We start from the raw sequence: 23,403 nt of genomic DNA on the forward strand, positions 1-23,403 counted from the left end.
GTTCAATCTTGCTGTGTCCTTTCCCAGTGATAGTAGGGGCAGCAAGGCACGTATTGTATTGTTGCCATCGAGGATAACAAGATGGGTTTTTTATCATATTGCATGAATTTATCCCTCTACATCATGTCATCTTGCTTAAGGCGTTACTCTGTTTTCATGAACTTAATACTCTAGATGCATGCTGGATAGCGGTCGATGAGTGGAGTAATAGTAGTAGATGCAGGCAGGAGTCGGTCTACTTGTGTCGGACATGATGCCTATATACATGATCATACCTAGATATTCTCATAACTATGTTCAATTATGTCAATTGCTCAACAGTAATTCGCTCACCCACCGTAAAATACTTATGCTCCTGAGAGAAGCCACTAGTGAAACCTATGGCCCCCGGGTCTATCTTCATCATATTAATCTTCCAATACTTAGTTATTTCCTTTGCTTTTATTTTACTTTGCATCTTTACTACAAAAACACCAAAAATATTATCTTATCATATCTATCAGATCTCACTCTCGTAAGTGACCGTGAAGGGATTGACAACCCCTTATCGCGTTGGTTGCGAGGAGTTATTTGCTTTGTGTAGGTACGAGGGACTCGCGCATAGCCTCCTACTGGATTGATACCTTGGTTCTCAAAAACTGAGGGAAATACTTACGCTACTTTGCTGCATCATCCTTCCCTCTTCAAGGAAATCCAACGCAGTGCTCAAGAGGTAGCAAGAATATTTCTGGCGCCGTTGTCGGGGAGTCTATGCAAAAGTCAACATACGAAGTACCCATCACAACCCTTATCTCCCGCATTACATTATTTGTCATTTGCCTCTCGTTTTCCTCTCCCCCGCTTCACCCTTGCCGTTTTATTCTCCCTCTCTCCCTCTATCCTCCCTCTCTTTCTCTATTCGCCTCTTTTCCGTTTGCTTGTCGCTATGGCTAGTCCCATATCCACTCTGTTGTCCCCTGAGTTTGAAGTCTTTCACTTCAAACAAAGACAAGGAGAAAACTTAAAAGATGCATGGTTGAGGATAATGGAGTCTTCTCGTAATTGTACCTTTGAAGTGAACCTGAGAATTTTGCTTCACAATTTCTATGTTGGATTAAATATGTCTCATAGACAACTATTGGATTGCATTGCCAAAGGCAATTTTATTGAAATTGATCTCCATATTGCACTTGAAATTATAGAAGGTATAGTGGGAACACTACCTCAACAAAAGGGGCCTCATCCTACCCAGGAAGAGACACAAGTTTTTGAAAAAATTTGTGAAGTTACTAAGATTTTACAGAAGTCTCTTGAACCTCTTAAGAACATTAGCGGAAATATTCACCGCATGAATATGTTGATTACTCTTTGCAATAAGCGGTTGGATTCTTTATATCTAAAAATATCAGAATATGAAGGGAAACGTAAAGAACCTCCCGGATTCGAGCTTGATTCCGCCAAAAAGTTGAAAACCAAAGATGGCAATACCTAGATCTGTCCTTGCTTTTTATGCCTAGCTAGGGGCGTTAAACGATAGCACTTGTTGGGAGGCAACCCAATTTTATTTTTATTCCTTGCTTTTTTCTCCTGTTTAGTAATAAATAATTTACATAGCCTCTGTTTTGGTTGTGTTTTTTGTGTTTAATTAGTGTTTGTGCCAAGTAGAACCGTTGGGAAGACTTGGGGAAAGTCTTGATATCTTGCTGTAAAAAACAGAAACTTTACTGCTCACAAAAACTGCTGCCATTTTTATTTTGAAAGTGATATTTAGTCAATTCTTTTTGAAGATGATTAATAGATAAATTCCTCACGTCCAGAAATTTATTTTAGAATTTTTGGCGTTCCAGATCTTGCGCTAGCTACATATTACTACAGACTGTTCTGCTTTTGACAGATTCTGTTTTTCATGTGTTGTTTGCTTATTTTCATGAATCTATGGCTAGTAAAATAGTTTATAAACCATAGAGAAGTTGGAATACAGTAGGTTTAACACCAATATAAATAAGGAATGAGTTCATTACAGTACCTTGAAGTGGTCTTTTGTTTTCTTTCGCTAACGGAGCTCATGAGATTTTCTTGTTTAAGTTTTGTGTTGTGAAGTTTTCAAGTTTTGGGTAAAGATTTGATGGATTATGGAACAAGGAGTGGAAAGAGCCTAAGCTTGTGTATGCCCATGGGACCCCAAGATAATCTAAGGACACCTAAAAGCCAAAGCTTGGGGATGCCCCGGAAGGCATCCCCTCTTTCGTCTACTTCTATCGGTAACTTTACTTGGAGATATATTTTTATTCACCACATGATATGTGTTTTGCTTGGAGCGTCTTGTATGATTTGAGTCTTTGCTTTTTAGTTTACCACAATCGTCCTTGCTGTACACACCTTTTGAGAGAGCCATACATGATTTGGAATTTGTTAGAATAATCTATGTGCTTCACTTATATCTTTTGAGTTATATAGTTTTGCTCTGGTACTTCACTTATATCTTTTAGAGCATGGTGGTGGATTTGTTTTATAGAAACTATTGATCTCTCTTGCTTCACTTAGATTATTTTGAGAGTCTTAAATAGCATGGTAATTTTCATAAATAATCCTAATGTACTAGGTGTTCAAGATTAGTAAAAAAATCTTATGAGTGTTTTGAATACTAAGAGAAGTTTGATGCTTGATGATTGTTTTGAGATATGGAGGTAATAATATCAAAGTCATGCTAGTTGAGTAGTTGTGAATTTGAGAAGTGCTTGTGTTTAAGTTTGCAAGTCCCATAGCATGCACGTATGGTAAACGTCATGTAACAAATTTGAAACATGAGGTGTTCTTTGATTGTCCTCCTTATGAGTGGCGGTCGGGGACGAGCGATGGTCTTTTCCTACCAATCTATACCCCTAGGCGCATGCACGTAGTGCTTGGTTTTTGATGACTTGTAGATTTTTGCAATAAGTATGTGAGTTCTTTATGGCTAATGTTGAGTCCATGGATTATACGCACTCTCACCCTTCCATCATTGCTAGCCTCTTTGGTACTGTGCATTGCCCTTTCTCACATTGAGAGTTGGTGCAAACTTCGCCGGTGCATCCAAACCCCGTGATATGATACGCTCTTTCACACATAAACCTCCTTATATCTTCCTCAAAACAGCCACCATACCTACCTACTATGGCATTTCCATAGCCATTCCGAGATATATTGCCATGCAACTTTCCACCATTCCGTTTATCATGACACATTCATCATTGTCATATTGCTTAGCATGATCATGTAGTTGACATAGTATTTGTGGCAAAGCCACCATTCATAATTCTTTCATACATGTCACTCTTGGTTCATTGCATATCCCGGTACACCACCGGAGGCATTCATATAGAGTAATCTTTTGTTCTAGCATCGAGTTGTAATCATTAAGTTGTAAATAAATAGAAGTGTGATTATCATCATTTTCTAGAGCATTGTCCCAAGTGAGGAATTAAAAAAATGCCATAAAAAGAGAAAAGGCCCAAATAAAAAAAGAGAGAAAAATAGAGAAGGGACAATGCTACTATCCTTTGCCACACTTGTGCTTCAAAGTAGCACCATAATCCTCATGATAGAGAGTCTCTTGTTTTGTCACTTTCATATACTAGTGGGAATTTTTCATTATAGAACTTGGCTTGTATATTCCAACAATGGGCCTCCTCAAGTGCCCTAGGTCTTCGTGAGCAAGCAAGTTGGATGCACACCCACTTAGTTTCTTTTGTGCTTTCCTACATTTATAGCTCTAGTGCATCCGTTGCTTGGCAATCCCTACTCCTTGCATTAACATCAATCGATGGGCATCTCCATAGCCCATTGATTAGCCTCGTTGGTGTGAGACTTTATCCTTTTTGTCTTCTCCACATAACCCCCATCATCATATTCTATTCCACCCATAGTGCTATGTCCATGGCTCGCGCTCATATATTGTGTGAAAGTTTATAGGTTTGAGATTACTAAAGTATGAAACAATTGTTTGGCTTGTCATCGGGGTTGTGCATGATGAGAGCATTCTTGTGTGACGAAAATGGAGCATGACTAAACTATATGATTTTGTAGGGATGAACTTTCTTTGGCCATGTTATTTTGAGAAGACATAATTGCTTAGTTAGTATGCTTGAAGTATTATTATTTTTATGTCAATATGAACTTTTATCTTGAATCTTTCGGATCTGAATATTCATACCACAATTAAGAAGAGTTACATTAAAATTATTCCAAGTAGCACTCCGCATCAAAAATTCTGTTTTTATCATTTACCTACTCGAGGACGAGCATGAATTAAGCTTGGGGATGCTTGATACGTCTCCAACATATCTATAATTTTTGATTACTCCATGCTATATTATCTACTGTTTTGGACATTATTGGGCTTTATTATCCACTTTTATATTATTTTTGGGACTAACCTATTAACCGGAGGCCCAGCCCAGAATTGCTGTTTTTTTTTCCTATTTTAGGGTTTCGAAGAAAAGGAATATCAAATGGAGTCCAAACGGAATGAAACCTTTGGGAACGTGATTTTCTCACCAGACATGATCCAGGACACTTGGACCCTACGTCAAGAAATAAAGGAGGAGGCCACGAGGTAGGGGGGCGCGCCTACCCCCCAGGCGCGCCCTTCACCCTCATGGACCCCCTGTTGCTCCACCGACGTACTCCTTCCTCCTATATATACCTACGTACCCCCAAACGGTTGGAAACGGAGCAAAAACCTTAATTCCACCGCCGTAACTTTCTGTATCCACGAGATCCCATCTTGGGGCCTATTCCGGAGCTCCGCCGGAGGGGGCATCCATCACGGAGGGCTTCTACATCAACATCATAGCCCCTCCGATGAAGTGTGAGTAGTTTACCTCAGACCTTCGGGTCCATAGTTATTAGCTAGATGGCTTCTTCTCTCTTTTTGGATCTCAATACAATGTTCTCCCCCTCTCTTGTGGAGATCTATTCGATGTAATCTTCTTTTTGCTGTGTGTTTGTTGAGACCGATGAATTGTGGGTTTATGATCAAGATTATCCATGAACAATATTTGAATCTTCTATGAATTCTTTTATGTATGATTGGTTATCTTTGCAAGTCTCTTCGAATTATCAGTTTGGTTTGGCCTACTAGATCGATCTTTCTTGCAATGGGAGAAGTGCTTAGCTTTGGGTTCAATCTTGCGATGTCCTTTCCCAGTGACAGTAGGGGCAGCAAGGCACGTATTGTATTGTTGCCATCGAGGATAACAAGATGGGGTTTTTATCATATTGCATGAATTTATCCCTCTACATCATGTCATCTTGCTTAAGGCGTTAGTCTGTTTTCATGAACTTAATACTCTAGATGCATGCTGGATAGCGGTCGATGAGTGGAGTAATAGTAGTAGATGCAGGCAGGAGTCGGTCTACTTGTGGCGGACGTGATGCCTATATACATGATCATACCTAGATATTCTCATAACTATGCTCAATTCTGTCAATTGCTCAACAGTAATTCGTTCACCCACCGTAAAATACTTATGCTCTTGAGAGAAGCCACTAGTGAAACCTATGGCCCCCAGGTCTATCTTCATCATATTAATCTTCGAATACTTAGTTATTTCCTTTGATTTTTACTTTGCTTTTATTTTACTTTGCATCTTTACTACAAAAACACCAAAAATATTATCTTATCATATCTATCAGATCTCACTCTCGTAAGTGACCGTGAAGGGATTGACAACCCCTTATTGTGTTGGTTGCGAGGAGTTATTTGCTTTGTGCAGGTACGAGGGACTCGCGCGTAGCCTCCTACTGGATTGATACCTTGGTTCTCAAAAACTGAGGGAAATACTTACGCTACTTTGCTGCATCATCCTTTCCTCTTCAAGGAAATCCAACACAGTGCTCAAGAGGCAGCAGTATCCTTTTTGTAATTGTGTGTTGATCACTTGTTATATGTAATGAATGATACATTTGCATATGCGTCTCGTCAACTCACGCCTGCTCGCATGGCACATGGGTCGCGTGACGGCACATATTGTTTTTCTATTTGGATGATTAATGCTGCCGCTTTATTGCTTAATCGAAGCATGGCACATATCCATTGTTGGTCTAATGCTCACGGTTCAAATAAATAATCCGTTTGGGATATTGGTTCCCAATTATTAATAATCTCTCGTCTATAATTATATAAAGATTACATACAAAATTGGTCTCAAATTTGACAAAAGAAGTACAATGGCACTTTGTATTGGTGTCCATATGAACAGTGCTAGTGATTTTAGTTGCAAAAATTATATACTGCTAGTGATTTTTAGCTGTATATTTTGACAAATCGCAGTGTTAACAAGTTGAAAAATGGAATGTTACTAGATCAACAAATGTCAATATTTCCAGTTTGATAAATGGCAACATACCCAATATGATAGGTGCAAATCTTACCAAAATGTTTGTACGTGGTTGCACACGGGTCATCCAAAACAACCGTTTCCGTTGAAGGGATGCACAAATCCTGCTCGGCACATTTTCTCTTGGCTTCATGGGGAAGCTGTAGGTTTGCATACGGGTATTCTAACTAAAATGTTTGTGATCAAGACCTGCACAAATTCTGCTGGGCTTCCTGGGGAAGTTGACGGTTTGCATACGGGTATTCTAACTAAAAAGATTGCGATGAGTGTTTTATATTTAAAAACTATTGACGTTATTTTTAAAAGAAAATCGTTTCATAAGTCTGTACATTAAGAGAGAAAAACACAAGTTCGTTCAAACCATATCTTTCATTCCGTCACACTGCGAATTTATATTCGTATGATCGACAATTTGAGGTACAATATTAACCCCAAAAAAACTATTTCCGGTGGTGGCGGAGGTGGCGTGCCGCGCCGTCATTGTCGTTGTCGTCCTCTGGGACGCTGTTGTTAAAGTCTTCAAGGTAGCACAAAATGTTCTTCACTTGTAAATCAAACATCATGTCATCGCGCGATTGACGGGTGGGGCGCGGAGGACGGCAACTGGCGCTGCTGAGAGGTAGCGGTCGACGGCGGCGGCCATGCCGCCGAGGGGGGCGCGTGCACGGGCATGAGCATGACGGGTGCAGCCAAACGCATGGGGACCGGCGCCATGGTGGGTGGAGGGGCACGCACGGGCGCAGACGCTGTGGGTGTAGCCAAACGCACGGGGACCGGCGCCGCGGTGGGTGGAGGGGCGCGCACGGGCACGGGCGCTGGCGCTGACATGTACATGAGCTCGCGCGGGTCCGCGGAGGCCTCGTTGACGCCCATGGCTTCCAGCTCTGCGATAGTGCTGGGCGACCAACCCGTCAATGCTACGAGGATGGTTGTTGGCGCGGGCGCGGGGATGGGAGCTGGGACGGGAGCGGGGGGAGCAACCGCCGCGACCAGCTTGTTCAGGGCCATGTCCATGAGGCCCCATTCCTCCTTATTTTCTATCTCCTTCGGCTTGGAGTCGACTTCACCAAACTTGAAGACTAGTGGCAGATGATTATTCCGCGGCGCGGCATCAGTGGAGGTCTGCGAGAGGGAGGGGAATGGGAGGCGAACAGTAAGGCCGCTCGTATTAAACAGTAGCTCGGACGCCATTAATGGAGAGGAAGACGGTCAGCCATGGAAGTCAAATGGCTCGCTTCCCAGTGAGCCCGCACAACATACAATTCACACGTTTCCTGGTGAGCCTACGCATTGGAGGACAGCTTGCACGCCTCTCGGTCAACCTGCGCACCAGATTCCGCTTGCACGCCTCCCGTTCAGTCAAGCAGCTATCCGCACGACACCTCCTATAGCCATTAAAACCAAGGCACGTGGCGTCACGTGAATGGTTAACAAAACGCACACGATTTGAATTATACAAACGTTTGAGATATTAAAGTAGCAGCTATTTTTTTTCAAAATGCCTTTGTCGGCTATTATTCGAGTGCGCCTTCTCTCAAAATGGACACAAAAAATACCACAACATGTCGGGTGCCATTCCATGATAGCATGCCAAGTTTCATGAATTTCAGACTAGTTTTGGATTTACTAGAACTTTAAAAAAAGTATCTCAATGTTTTGCCGGCAATCAACAGTGCCCTGGTGTTTGAAATTCATTCCCATTTCTTGCATGGGACCTAAGCATGCACCCCAGGGCACAGATTTGATTTTTCAACCAATTTATATGCACTCGAGCATGTGCATGTAGTTCAAATTTGAACTATGCAAATAAAATGCCTAGAAAACCTTGTTAATGTATAAAAATGTCCAAACGAACCCCGAAAAATTCCAAAATTTAACACAACACTCCTTTTGTTCTTTGTTGACAATAGAAATTTTTTGAAAGCAATAGGAGGCAACGGATATCATTTTGTCCCCAAAGGTGGCACGTTCCCTACCGAAACCATCAGGCTTGTTGTGAGAAGCTCTTGTTTGTGAGAACCTTATGCCCAAACATGCCCCAAATGGGACAATTTTTTTACCATAGAATGTTGATGCCACTCCATGATAGCATGCCAAGTTTCATGAATTTCAGATGAGTTTTGGATTTACTAGAATTTAAAAACCAGGTATCTCAATGTTTGCGGCCGAGTGACGATGGCAGGGTGTTTGAAATTCATTCCAATTTCTTGCATGGGACCTAAGCATGCACCCAAGGACACAGATTTGATTTTTCAACCAATTTATATGCACTGGAGCATGTGCATGTAGTTCAAATTTTAATTATGCACATAAAATGCCTAAAAAACCCAATTAATGTATAAAAATGTCCAAACGAACCCCGAAAAATTCCAAAATTTAACACAACACTCCTGTTGTTCTATGTTGACACTAGAAATTTTTTGAAAGCAATAAGAGGCAATGGATATCGTTTCGTCCCCAAAGGTGGCACGTTCCCTACAGAAACCATGAGGCTTGTTGTGAGAAGCTCTGGTTTGTGAGAAGCTTATCACCAAACCTGCCCCAAATGGGACAATAATTTTACCACGACATGTTGATGCCGCTCCATGATAGCATGCTAAGTTTCATGAATTTCAGACGAGTTTTGGATTTACTAGAATTTAAAAACAAAGTATCTCAATGTTTTGCTCGCAATCAACAGTGCCCTAGTGTTTGAAATTCATTCCCATTTCTTGCATGGGACCTAAGCATGCACCCAAGGAAACAAATTTGATTTTCCAACCAATTTATATGCACTGGAGCATGTGCATGTAGTTCAAATTTGAATTATGCACATAAAATGTCTAGAAAACCCAGTTAATGTATAAAAATGTCCAAATGAACCCCGAAAAATTCCAAAAATGAACAAAAGACTCCTGTTGTTCTATGTTCACACTAGAGAAAAAAAATTGAAATCAAGAAGAGGCAACGAATATCGTTTCATCCCCAAAGGTGAAATGTTCCCTACCGAAACCATCAGGCTTGTTGTGAGAAGCTCTGGTTTGTGAGAAGCTTATACCCAAACCTACCCCAAATGGGACAAAAAATTTACCATGGCATGTTGATGCCGCTCCATGATAGCATGCCAAGTTTCGTGAATTTCAGACAAGTTTTGGATTTACTAGAATTTAAAAACCAGGTATCTCAATGTTTACGGCTGAGTAATGGTGGCAGGGTGTTTGACATTGGTTCACATTTATTGCATGGGACCTAAGCATGGAACCAAGGACATAGATTTGAATTTTCAACCAATTTATATCCATTAGAGCATGTGCGTATAGTTCAAATTTGAATTATTGACATAAATGCATAGAAAACTTGGTTAATGCATAAAAATGTCCAAACGAGCCCCGAAAAATTCCTAAAATTAACACAACACTCATGTTGTTCTATGTTCACACTAGAAAAATGAAATCAAGAAGAGGCAACGGATATCGTTTCGTCCTGCAAGGTGAAACGTTCCCTACCGTAACCATGAGGCTTGTTGTGAGAAGTTCTGGTTTGTGAGAAGCTTATATACCCCAACCTGCCCCAAATGGGACAATATTTTTACCACTGCACGTTGATGCAGTTCCATGCTAGCATGTCAAGTTTCATAAATTTTAGACGCATTTTTGATTTACTAGAATTTAAAAACCATGTATCTCAATGTTAGCGGCCGAGCGACTGTGGCAAGGTGTTTGACATTCGTTCTCATTTCTTGCATGGGACTTAAGCATGTAACCAAGGACTCACATTCCAATTTTGAACCAATTTATATGCACTGGAGCATGTGCCTGTAGTTCAAATTTGAATTATGCACATGAATGCATAGAAAACTCAGTTAATGTATAAAAATGTCCAAACGATCCCCGAAATTCATCCCAATTTTTTGCATGGGACATAAGCATAAACCCATGGATACATATATGATTTTACAAACCCATGTTGTTGCACCGGAGAATGTGCATGTAGTTTAATTTTGAAATTTGCACCTGAAATGGCAACAAAACCAATTTAATGTATAAATGTCCAAACGAACCCTGAATAATTCCAATTCTTTTACAACACACATATAGTTGCATGTTCACTTCAGATACAGTTCTAGCAATTCAAACACCGTCCATTGCCGCTGTGACCCCATTATGTAATTCAAATCAAGATGAAAAATCATGTAGATTCCACACAGTTTATTATCACCAACCGTGTGAGATGCAGTACAAAATATCCTGAAGCATCTTCTGATGACACTTTGCGCGCCAGTTTTTTTGCTGAAGCGACTCAAAATTTTCGGCATCCGCGCAAATATCTACCTCCCCGCCCCCCTCCCCCTTACCAAAAGCCACATTTTCCCTGTTTCCGCCCTCCTTTCCAAGTTGAAACCTTCACTCCTTGTTTGCAGCACCGCCTCCTCTCCAGCGACCCTCCTTCACGCTGCTCGGCCCCACCTATCTAGGCAGGTAATCCACACCCGACCCCCATCCTCCTCCTCCTTCCACATCCCAGATGCCTCGACCGCTGGCGCGACACCTTCCACCCAAATCGCCAACCCCTCCACCAAATAAGTGCCGCCCTAAGCCACGGTTCACGCAGTATAGACAGGATCTCAAGGAGCATTTGGCACCGGAGAAGCAAATTGCGGCCGCACGCGCGGATGAGGTCGCTATGGCTGCCATTCGTGCCGACCCCCAGATCTTGGAGGAGCACCTCGCCGTCGAGGCCACCGTCGACGCCTCACGGGCTGACGCCACGACGCGGTTGGCTTCTTTAAACGGCAGTTCGTGGCATTTTCTCGAGGCCACCCTCGGTGCCTTTGACGAAGACTACGAGGTGTTTTCTCAGTGTGCACATGCTTACCTCATCTCGAGAGCCAACAGGTTGGTGCCCGGAGCGGCTTAGGCAACTCATCACTACAACGAGGGAATCCACGATGCGGAGGCCTCGCCCTCTTCCATGTCCAAGGAGCCAATCGTCATTGATATCTCCTACAATGAGGAGTTGCTTGTCTTATTAGCTCACTATAAGGACCCATGTTCAGCTTGCTAGCTATTGCCTTTCCTTAACAAATTCTAGTGAACTATGCTATCTACTGTTACCATGCAATCTGTTGCCCTAGTTTATATGTTCTATATGTCTTGCAATCTGGTGCTCACTTATTAGCTGTTGGTTAATTAGTTGTCGTGTTCAATTAACTGTTTGGTTTAATTCTGCAAATGTGGTGTTCAATTCTTCAGGGTGGAATTTTTGTATTGTCTTCCATGTGAGAAATAAATCGATTTTTTCTTTACAAAATACATGAGAAACAAATACAATTGCTATATTTCCAAGTTGTCAAGCATGCTTGGTTTGGTTAACTGTCTGATCTTCTAGTATGTTATACATTGTGCAATGTGGTGCTCAGTTAACGTTTGGTTCATTTGTTGTGGTGTTTAGCTAACTGTTTGGTTCAATTCTGCAATGCGATGTCCAAGTGTTGTGGGTGCATTCTATTATTGTATACCATGTGAGAAATAAATCAAATTTGGATGTACTAAATACATGAGAAACAAATACAATTGTTATATTTCCAAGTTGTTAAGCATGCTTGCTTTGGTTAACTATCCGATTTTCTATTAGGAGTATGTTATATTGTGCTATGTGGTGCTCATTTAATGTTTGGTTCATTTGTTGTGGTGTTTAGTAAACTGCTTGGTTCAATTCTGCAATGCGATGTTCAATTGTTGTGGGTGCATTCTGTTATCATATACCATGTGAAAAATAAATCAAATTTGGATGTACTAAATGAATGAGAAACAAATACAATTGCTATATTTCTGAGTTGTTAAGCATGCTTGGTTTGGTTAACTGTCTAATCTTCTATTAGGAGTATGTTATATTGTGCTATGTGGTGCTTAGTTAATGTTTGGTTCATTTGTTGTGGTGTTTAGTTAACTGTTTGGTTCAATTCTGTAATGCGATGTCCAATTGTTGTGGGTAGAATTTGTATTGTTGTGCAGGTGAGGAATAAATAGAATTTGGCTGCACTTAATACATGAGGAACATATACAAGTGCTATATTTCCTAGTTCTTAATCATGCTTGTTTGGATAAATGGGTTTTCCATGTGGCTTGAATTAATCTGATGAATCTGCAATGTGCTTATTTTTCATCAACACATTTTACTGATAGCATGCGAACCCTTACTTAACCTGATGACTAACTACCGTATATGTGTTGCAGGGAAACAATGGGAAGCACTGAATTTTACAATCGAGGTTAGCACGTGCATGGTCCGTTGTCTAATAGCACATTATTCTGCAATTGCAGGAACCATTCTAATATTTAGGTTTTTAACAATTTGGCCTTGCACATGTAGGTCCTACTGTCAGAGGTTTTGACCCACTGTTCGACCCTTTTTGCATATGGGGAAATGCCTTGTCCATGAATATCACTCAAATCGAGAAACTTAGAAAGATTGTTAGGATAAAGAAATTAGCGACAAAAAACAACAAGAAGATATTTAAGGTAGTTAAATATTTGCACAATGAAGAAGACATCAGTTAACTACAAGATGGTACTAACTATTATACCTTGCCTTTTTTTCCTTTGCCCTGTTTCCAATATAGAGAAGATATTTTTGCACATACTTGTTTTCAGGCCTGTCCAAAGCAGTTCACTAATGATTACCTCTCAAACCACCTCTATGGTCAGGAGGCGAGGAAGCTTTTCATACAACACCCACGGTTCAATATTGAAGTGTTCCTGAAGAGGACGAAGGATGGATGGTCAATCATCCACAGGCACTGGCCTAAAGTTGCAAAGACCTTCAACATGAATGAAGACTCAATATTCGCCTTCCGCTTCAACAGTTTTCCAGATGAGATGCATCTTTCTATGTACCGTCTATGATGCTAATTTTGAAAGTTTCTAGATGTTGCATGTCAAACTTGGTGCTGGTGCAGTTGTGTAATGGGGTAGCTGAGTGCTGAAGCTATATCATGTTGTACTCTAATGTATTTCAATTATGAAATCCTGCTTCCTTAATATGGAAATGAAATGTATTATGTGCTTAATATGAATGTCAATTAGATTAATAAATGGATCATTAATAATACGGCAATTAGCCTGCTAATTGGCCAATTAGCAGGTTTTTCTATTGCAAACATGTAACATCCCAAATTTTCAATTTGGAATGTTATACATTAGATTATCATGCATTTTATTTTGCTTTTGGTTTTGATCCTAGAAAATCCTAAGAAACTCAAGGACCCACGGAGAGAGTTGGGGATTTCGTTATTTACATATTTGAGTTTTCTCAAATTATGTAAACAGGATCATTTGATTTTATTTATTTTATCATCAATTATTTCTATTACAAAAATATGAGAGAGGGAATAAAATGACTTTCCCAAAATATAGAAATATTGAGGATTTAATAAAAAAATCAAATAAGATTTATTTCGGAGTTTTTCGGTATTTTTATTTGAATTTAGGAAAAATGTGCGTTTTTCAAAATTGCATTTTGGGCCCGGATAAATGTTCACTTTATCGGGCTTGATTTTAGAAACCCGGCAAAATTTATTTCGTGATTTTTGGAGTCCATTTAGTATTTCTTTTTATTTTTCTTCCGAGTGTAATTTAAAAAAACGCGGAACCGACTATGGGCCGTACTCGGCCAGGACACTGCCGGCCGAGGCCTTTATAAGCAGCCGCCCCTGCCCTAACCCTAGCCGCCACCGCCGCCCCGCCTCCGACTCGCCAGAGCAGCGCGCCGCCTGAGGTTCGCCGTATCAACTTCCGTGCCGTTTTAAAAAAAAATTCTGTTCGTCGTTTTTCTTTTTCGTCGGATTTTCCGCTGTTATTTTCTGATCATGATTTCTGATCCGATTTTCGTTTTAGTATAACTTTTCGCTCGTTTATCGGAATCAGGCGATTCAAGCACCTGGAGTTTCGTCTCGAAACCCTCTTTCCGAATAATCAACTTAAACAAGTTTTTGCTACTGTAAAATTTGCCCTAGATCCAGATTACTAGAACGAAGTTGTTTTCTTTCGCCGTTTGACTTTCTTTTGTTTCGTTCGATTTGATTCGTTTGCAAACCAGGGTTCTTAAGTTGAACTTTCTGGTTAGATCTTCTATTTGAGTTTTACCTGTGCATTAGATGAGTGCTTATTGTATGCTTGTTGTTTGTCTGCGATAGAATACCCGGAGTGCGCCGCCTGTTACTTCGAATCTCTAGGTTTCGCGGATCATCAGCAAGGCAAGTAACACTTTGATCATACCTTTTTCTACAACCCAGTTTTATTGCATTAGATCAATCCTCACACATTGCATGATTAGGATCTAATTAAATTGTGGGATGGGAAGTAGATGAGGTAGTACCTATTACCTGTTTATTATCAAACCTTTGGGAGTTACTTCTACGTTTGCTTATTATGCCATGCTATGCTAGTAGACGCGGATTGGGTGAGTGATATCCATGACAGATGTGTGATTGATAATTAAGGGTTTATCTAAGGTGGCAACTTAAACACACATCTGGGTGGATTGAGGCACCTGGGTATTCCAGGACTTGCCTGTTTTTATTTTGGACCGCCACCCAGGCTCAAAGGGATCATGAGATTATTCATACTAGAAACTTCCATGTGCAGCCACAAGCCATTATGGGCTCTGGCATAGTTGAGTAAGTCGTGCGAACTCTTACATGGTAGACTAGCAGATGTAAGGGAAAGTAGGTGTACCGGTCTATCCATTGTAAGGTGCTAGCGCTTCTGAAAGACTGTGTCTCGGTCATCCGTTTCTCAAACACCATGTAGTGCGAGAAATCCAACGGAGGCGATCGAGTCTTGTGGGGAAAAGTGCGCAAACCTCTGCAGAGTGTATAAACTAATCATGATTAGCCGTGCCCCGGTTATGGACATCTTGAGTATCTAGTACCTGGATTATCATGTGAATCTCAACATGTTACCCTAAAGTTAATTTTGTGGGGTTTAATGATTTTTAATTGGGATTGAGAATGCTGTCAACCATTCTCAATGTTTAACAACCACCATGATAGTAATTAAATTTATTCCTTTGAAGTAGGGAAAAATTGGCTTTACGCAAAAACTGTAACCATAGAGCTTTCCACCAGCCAAATATGCATATAGTATAGTTGTTGCATTCCATTACTCTCTATGTGTTACCTTGCCAGCATATTCCATGTGCTGACCCGTTTTCGGGCTGCAACGTTAATGTTGCAGACTTTTCAGATGACGATTAAGGAGTTTTTAGGTCGTGGTTCTATACTCAGTGATGCCGTTGGAGTTGATGAACTCACTTACCTTCCAAGCCTTCCGATGTTATCGTTATTAGATGGCCTTAAGCCATATTTATTGTAATAAGTTCTCTTTTGAGACACTCGATGTAATAAGTGTGTGATTGCTACTCTGCTATAAATCCTCCGAGTACTGTGTGGTGTCAGCATTACTGATCCAGGGATGACACCAAAGCACAGAGATCAGACTGTTTGAGGTCTGGTCGCTACAGAGATGGTATCAGAGCACACGCTGACTGTAGGAAACGACCACTAAGCTAAGAGACCTAGATCACTACCCACTCTCTTCTCTTCTGACTTCTCATCTTTTCTACTCTTTAGGATGGCGGATGCAAGGAACAAGTTCACCCAACCAGATGAAGATACACCCTTTGGACGCCACTTGAAGGAAGTCACCGGATACCTGAACATAGGAATACCAAGCTTCACGGGAACCTACGACGCCACTTTACCTGAAGAAGAGCGCTGGATGATTCAAGTTCAAGTTCCAGGAAGGACGTTCATGCCAGTCACTGAGCCCATAGAGTTTTCTTTTGATGCACCAACTTGGAGTCTAGGAAAGAGTATGGCAGCTCACATCGCAATGGGACGCATTGGCGAAGTCTACCGCAAGGATCTCAAGGATACTATCTACCAGATTTGTGGGCGCCGAGATGAACACTGGGAGATGATCAGCACCAGGAAAGATAGATCAATTGCAGCTTTTATTCAGGAGTTAAACCATCACATTCGACGACAGGAGAATCAGATGTGCGCCGACATGATAGATCTGAAGAAGGCTAAGACTAGAATCAAAGAACTGGAGGAAGAACTCAAGGCTACACGCAAAATTATGAAGAAGAACTTGAAGTATTGGTGGATAAGAATGCCGACCTAACTATGAAGCTAGCAGTATTTATGGGAGGCCCGACACCAGTAGATGAAGACGAAGAACCTAAGGAGATTAGCCCGGAAGACTACATCATCGTCGACGGCACCGACTCGGAAGCAGATAGTAGCGATGATGACTATGTTGATGAAGCAGGAGCAAATATCATGGAGTCTACAACCGTAGAATATTTCTAGCAGACCACCCCATCAGTAGTAGTAGTCCACCATGAAAATATAGTAGTCCGAGCACTTTGCGATAGCTAGATTGATTGTATGCCTTTGTTTGATTGAATGAAGTGAATTGTTTGCTTTTGCCTCATGTGCATATGGGTAGTGTTTTCCCCTTAGACCCCCTCTATTCTTATATCTCATCTTTTCTAAACCCTCAGATGCCTCCGAGACGTGACCCCGGATTTGCCTTTCCACCGGAGCTCACCCAGTTGATCCAGCAGCAGAACACCCTAATGCAGTTGCTAGTTCAGAATCAGAATCAGGGGAACAACAACAACCCACCACCACCACCACCACCTGTTGATCACTTAGCCCGTTTTCTTAGGCTGAATCCGCCGGTGTTTTCCAGTAGCATCGAGCCGATAGTAGCAGATGATTGGCTCCGCAAGATAGCTAGGGAGTTGACCACAGCAAGATGCACAGATGCGGAGAAGGTGAAGTTTTCCGCACATCAGTTAGAAGGACCCGCAGCATCCTGGTGGGAGAATTTCACAGCCACCTTCCCAGTCGACACTGTCATATGGGACCAGTTTCTGTAGGCTTTTCGTACTGCCCATGTTTCAGCAGGAGCAATGGCCATGAAGAAGCGTGAGTTTCGTAACTTGCGCCAAGGAGGACGGACAGTTGGCCAGTATGTGGAGGAGTTTAGTAAGCTAGCATGTTATGCCCCAGACGACGTTTCTACAGATGTAGCTAAGCAGGAGAAGTTCCTGGAAGGACTGAATGATGAGTTGAGTATGCAGTTGATGGTAGCCACCTTCAACAACTACCAGGAGTTGGTAGACCGTGCTCTTATGATTGAAGGGAAGCAGCAGCAAATTGAGAACCGCAAGAGGAAGTATGGACAAAGAAAGTATAATTCAGGAGCTTAGCAGAAGCCATGTTTTACCCCTAGACCGGGAGGACATTTTCAGCATGCCCATGGAGTAGGTAGCTCGCACAATCACAATGGCACCAAGAATGGTAATGGGAATGGAGGAAGCAATGGACAGAACCGCAACACCCCATCAACCCCAGCCAAGAGAGATCTGAGTCAAGTCACCTATTTCAAGTGTTCCAAGACCGGACATTTTGCCAATGAATGTCCTGAAGGCCAAAACGGCAATGGAAGCTCTGGAAAGAAGCCGAACCCTTTCAACAGGGGACAGGTGAACCACGTTAATGTGGAGGAGGTTGAAGCTCAGCCCGATGCAGTAATAGGTAAGTTTTTGGTTAAGTCATTTACTACACTCGTTCTTTTTGATACTGGTGCATCGCATTCATACATATCAAGGGGATTTGTGGAAAAGTATAGCCTGCCCACTAGGGTTCTTAAAACACCTATGCTAGTAAGCTCACCAGGAGCAGAGTACATGGCCAGTCAAGGATGTTTTCAAGTGCCATTAGGTATAGGAAGGCATGTTTTCCCAACAGATTTAATTATTTTGGAATCCCGAGGTCTGGATGTGATTCTTGGTATGGATTGGCTGTCGATGTATGGAGGAAACATCGATTGCGCCAGTAAGACAATTTTGCTCACAACGCCAGAAGGAAGAAGGATCAAGTATGTATCCTGACATGCGCCAAACAGGACACAAGTAAATTCCTTATCAGGAGTTGTGCAGGAGGAAGTACCAGTGGTAAAGGATTTTCCTGATGTATTTCCTGAAGAGTTGCCAGGCATGCCACCGGATAGAGATATTGAGTTTTTGATTGAGCTTTTGCCAGGCACTGGGCCAATATCAAAGAGACCATATAGGATGCCAGCAAAGGATTTGGTGGAAATTAAGAAGCAGATTAAGGAGTTACTGGATAAAGAATACATTCGCCCAAGTTCTTCGCCTTGGGGATCACCAGTACTATTAGTAGAGAAGAAGGATGGATTGCTAAGGATGGTTGTTGACTATCGAGGATTGAATGAAGTAACAATCAAAAACAAGTACCCGCTACCAATGATCAATGATCTGTTTGATCGATTGCAAGGAGCTAAAGTGTTTTCCAAGATCGATTTGCGATCAGGGTACCATCAATTGAAGATTCGAGAGCAGGACATACCTAAGACAGCATTCACCACAAGATATGGACTGTATGAGTATACCGTTATGTCATCTGGTCTGACTAACGCGCCTGCCTATTTTATGAACATGATGAACAAAGTGTTTATGGAGTTTTTGGATAAGTTCGTCGTAGTGTTCATTGATGATATCCTGGTATATTCGAAGAATGAAGAGGAGCATAAGGAGCATTTGCGTTTGGTACTTGGAAAGCTCAGAGAACATCAATTATATGCCAAGTTCAGCAAATGTGAGTTTTGGTTGAAGGAAGTAGGATTCCTCGGACACGTTATATCCAGAGAATGTATAGCAGTAGATCCCGCTAAAGTTGAAACCGTGACCAAGTGGGAAGCCCCAACTACCGTTGGAGAGATCCGGAGTTTTCTTGGACTCGCAGGATACTACCGGAGGTTTATTGAGAACTTCTCAAAGATTGCGAAGCCTATGACGGAGTTGCTGAAGAAGGATACTAAGTTCAAATGGACTGAGGAGTGTGAGGCAAGTTTTCAGGAATTGAAGAACCGTTTGGTTACCTCACCAGTGTTGATTTTGCCAGATCAAACCAAGGATTATGAGGTGTATTGCGACGCTTCACGTTGAGGACTTGGAGCAGTGCTTATGCAGGAAGGGAAAGTTGTTTCATATGCCTCAAGACAACTAAAGCCCCATGAGTTGAATTATGCCACGCATGATTTGGAGTTAGCAGCCGTAGTGCATGCATTGAAGACATGGAGACATTTCCTCATTGGAAATCATTGTGAGGTGTACACGGATCACAAGAGTTTGAAGTAAATTTTCACGCAGAAGGAGTTGAACCTCAGACAAAGGAGATGGTTGGAGATCATCAAGGATTATGATATGAAATTGCATTATCACCCCGGAAAAGCGAATGTAGTAGCTGATGCATTAAGCCGCAAGAGCCATGTCAATACGTTAATGACGGGAGAAATACCCAATGAGTTAGCAGAAAATTTTCGTGAACTATGTTTGGAAATAATTCTGAGAGGCTATGTAGCAGCGTTGGAAATTCAGTCAACTTTGATGGATAGAATCAGAGAAGCTCAGAAAACTGACAAAGAGATTGCCGCTATAAAGGAGAAACTGAGCAAAGGAAAAGCTAATGGATTTCGTGAGGATGAACACGACACCCTATGGTTTGAAGACCGTGTTTATGTACCCAATGACCCGGAGATCAGAAAGTTGATTCTGCAGGAGGCATATGATTCACCGTATTCGATTCACCCAGGAAATACCAAGATGTTTTTGGATTTGAAGGATAATTTCTGGTGGACCGGAATGAAGAAGGATATTGCGGAGTATGTAGCAGTTTGTGACGTATGTCAGAGAGTAAAGGCAGAGCATCAGAAGCCAGTAGGATTGTTGCAACCATTGCCGATACCCGAATGGAAGTGGGATAATCTAGGCATGGATTTTATCACGGGATTACCAAGGACTCGTTCAGGCTATGACTCGATTTGGGTTGTAGTTGATCGATTGACGAAGGTAGCTCATTTCATCCCAGTAAAGACCACTTACACTAGTGCTAAGTTGGCAAAGATCTACATGACCAGGATCGTATGTTTGCATGGAGTTCCGAGGAGCATTATATCAGATAGAGGAACCCAGTTTACCTCAAAGTTCTGGAAGCAGTTGCATGAGACTTTAGGTACTAGGCTAGAATTTAGTACAACTTTTCATCCGCAGACAGATGGACAGACCGAGAGAGTTAATCAGATTTTGGAGGATATGCTGAGAGCTTGTGCGCTAGATTATGGATCTAGTTGGGACGATAATTTGCCATATGCAGAGTTCTCTTACAATAATAGCTATCAGACCAGTTTGAAGATGGCCCCTTTTGAAGCTCTGTATGGAAGGAGGTGCAGCACACCGTTGTCATGGGACGAAGTTGGAGACCGCCAGTTGTTTGGACCAGATCTGATTAAGGAGTCTGAACAGAAGGTGAAGTTGATTCGCGATAGGCTCAAGGTAGCCCAGTCCAGGCAGAAGAGCTACGCATATTCTAAACGCAAAGAGACAGTTTACGAAGTCGGAGACAGAGCTTATCTTCGAGTATCCCCACTTCGAGGGATTAAGCGCTTTGGAGTTAAGGGGAAGTTAGCACCACGATTTGTAGGGCCATATCGAGTTTTGGAGCGTATGGGAGAAGTGGCCTACAAGTTGGAATTGCCAGGAGGATTGACAGGAGTTCATGATGTGTTCCACGTTTCTTAGTTGAAGAAATGTCACGCGGAGATAGCTGACATACCTTTGAGAGACACAGTGCCATTGGAAGCAATTCAGTAGGATAACAATTTGACCTATGAGGAGAAACCAGTCAAGATTCTCGAGTTTGCCAGCCGAGTCACTCGCAGCAAGGTTATCAAGTTTTGCAAAGTTCAGTGGAGCCACCACACGGAGGATGAAGCCACCTGGGAGCGAGAGGAAGATTTTCTTAAAGACCACCCTCACCTATTTTCTAGCCAACCCGAATCTCGAGGGCGAGATTCATCTTAAGGGGGGTAGGTTTGTAACATCCCAAATTTTCAATTTGGAATGTTATACATTAGATCATCATGCATATCATATTTTATTTTTCTTTTGGTTTTGATCCTAGAAAATCCTAAGCAACTCAAGGACCCACGGAGAGAGTTGGGGATTTCGTTATTTACATATTTGAGTTTTCTCAAATTATGTAAACAGGATCATTTGATTTTATTTATTTTATCATCAATTATTTCTATTACAAAAATATGAGAGAGGGAATAAAATGACTTTCCCAAAATATAGAAATATTGAGGATTTAATAAAAAATCAAATAAGATTTATTTCGGAGTTTTTCGGTATTTTTATTTGAATTTAGGAAAAATGCGCGTTTTCCAAAATTGCATTTTGGGCCCAGATAAATGTTCACTTTATCGGGCTTGATTTTAGAAACCCGGCAAAATTTATTTCGTGATTTTTGGAGTCCGTTTAGTATTTCTTTTTATTTTTCTTCCGAGCGTAATTTAAAAAAAACGCGGAACCGACTATGGGCCGTACTCGGCCAGGACACTGCCGGCCGAGGCCTTTATAAGCAGCCGCCCCTGCCCTAACCCTAGCCGCCGCCAGCCGCCACCGCCGCCGCCGCCAGCCGCCGCCAGTCGCCGCCGCCGCCGCCCTGCCGCCGACTCGCCGGAGCAGCGCGTGGCCCGAGGTTCGCCGTCTCGACTTCCGTGCCGTTTAAAAAAAAAGAAATTTCTGTTCTTCGTTTTTCTTTTTCGTCGGATTTTCCGCGGTTATTTTCTGATCGCGATTTTTGATCCGATTTTCGTTTTAGTATAACTTTTCGCTCGTTTATCGGAATCAGGCGATTCAAGTGCGTGGAGTTTCGTCTCGAAACCCTCTTTCCGAATAATCAACTTAAAAAAGTTTTTGCTACTGTAAAATTTGCCCTAGATCCAGATTACTAGAACGAAGTTGTTTTCTTTCGCCGTTTGACTTTCTTTTGTTTCGTTCGATTTGATTCGTTTGCAAACCAGGGTTCTTAAGTTGAACTTTCTGGTTAGATCTTCTATTTGAGTTTTACCTGTGCATTAGATGAGTGCTTATTGTATGCTTGTTGTATGTCTGCGATAGAACACCCGAAGTGCGTTGCCTGTTACTTTGAATCTCTAGGTTTCGCGGATCATCAGCAAGGCAAGTAACACTTTGATCATACCTTTTTCTACAACCCAGTTTTATTGCATTAGATCAATCCTCACACATTGCATGATTAGGATCTAATTAAATTGTAGGATGGGAAGTAGATGAGGTAGTACCTATTACCTGTTTATTATCAAACCTTTGGGAGTTACTTCTACGTTTGCTTATTATGCCATGCTATGCTAGTAGACGCGGATTGGGTGAGTGATATCCATGACAGATGTGAGATTGATAATTAAGGGTTTATCTAAGGTGGCAACTTAAACACACATCTGGGTGGATTGAGGCACCTGGGTATTCCAGGACTTGCCTGTTTTTATTTTGGACCGCCACCCAGGCTCAAAGGGATCATGAGATTATTCATACTAGAAACTTCCGTGTGCAGCCACAAGCCATTATGGGCTCTGGCATAGTTGAGTAAGTCGTGCGAACTCTTACATGGTAGACTAGCAGATGTAGGGGAAAGTAGGTGTACCGGTCTATCCATCGTAAGGTGCTAGCGCTTCTGAAAGACTGTGTCTCGGTCATCCGTTTCTCAAACACCATGTAGTGCGAGAAATCCAACGGAGGCGATCGAGTCTTGTGGGGAAAAGTGCGCAAACCTCTGCAGAGTGTATAAACTAATCATGATTAGCCGTGCCCCCGGTTATGGACATCTTGAGTATCTAGTACCTAGATTATCATGTGAATCTCAACATGTTACCCTAAAGTTAATTTTGTGGGGTTTAATGATTTTTAATTGGGATTGAGAATGCTGTCAACCATTCTCAATGTTTAACAACCATCATGATAGTAATTAAATTTATTCCTTTGCAGTAGGGAAAAATTGGCTTTACGCAAAAAATGTAACCATAGAGCTTTCCACCAGCCAAATATGCATATAGTATAGCTGCTGCATTCCATTACTCTCTATGTGTTACCTTGCCAGCATATTCCATGT

This window comes from Triticum aestivum, chromosome 1A (assembly GCF_018294505.1).
Source record: "Triticum aestivum cultivar Chinese Spring chromosome 1A, IWGSC CS RefSeq v2.1, whole genome shotgun sequence".
Lineage (NCBI taxonomy): Eukaryota > Viridiplantae > Streptophyta > Magnoliopsida > Poales > Poaceae > Triticum > Triticum aestivum.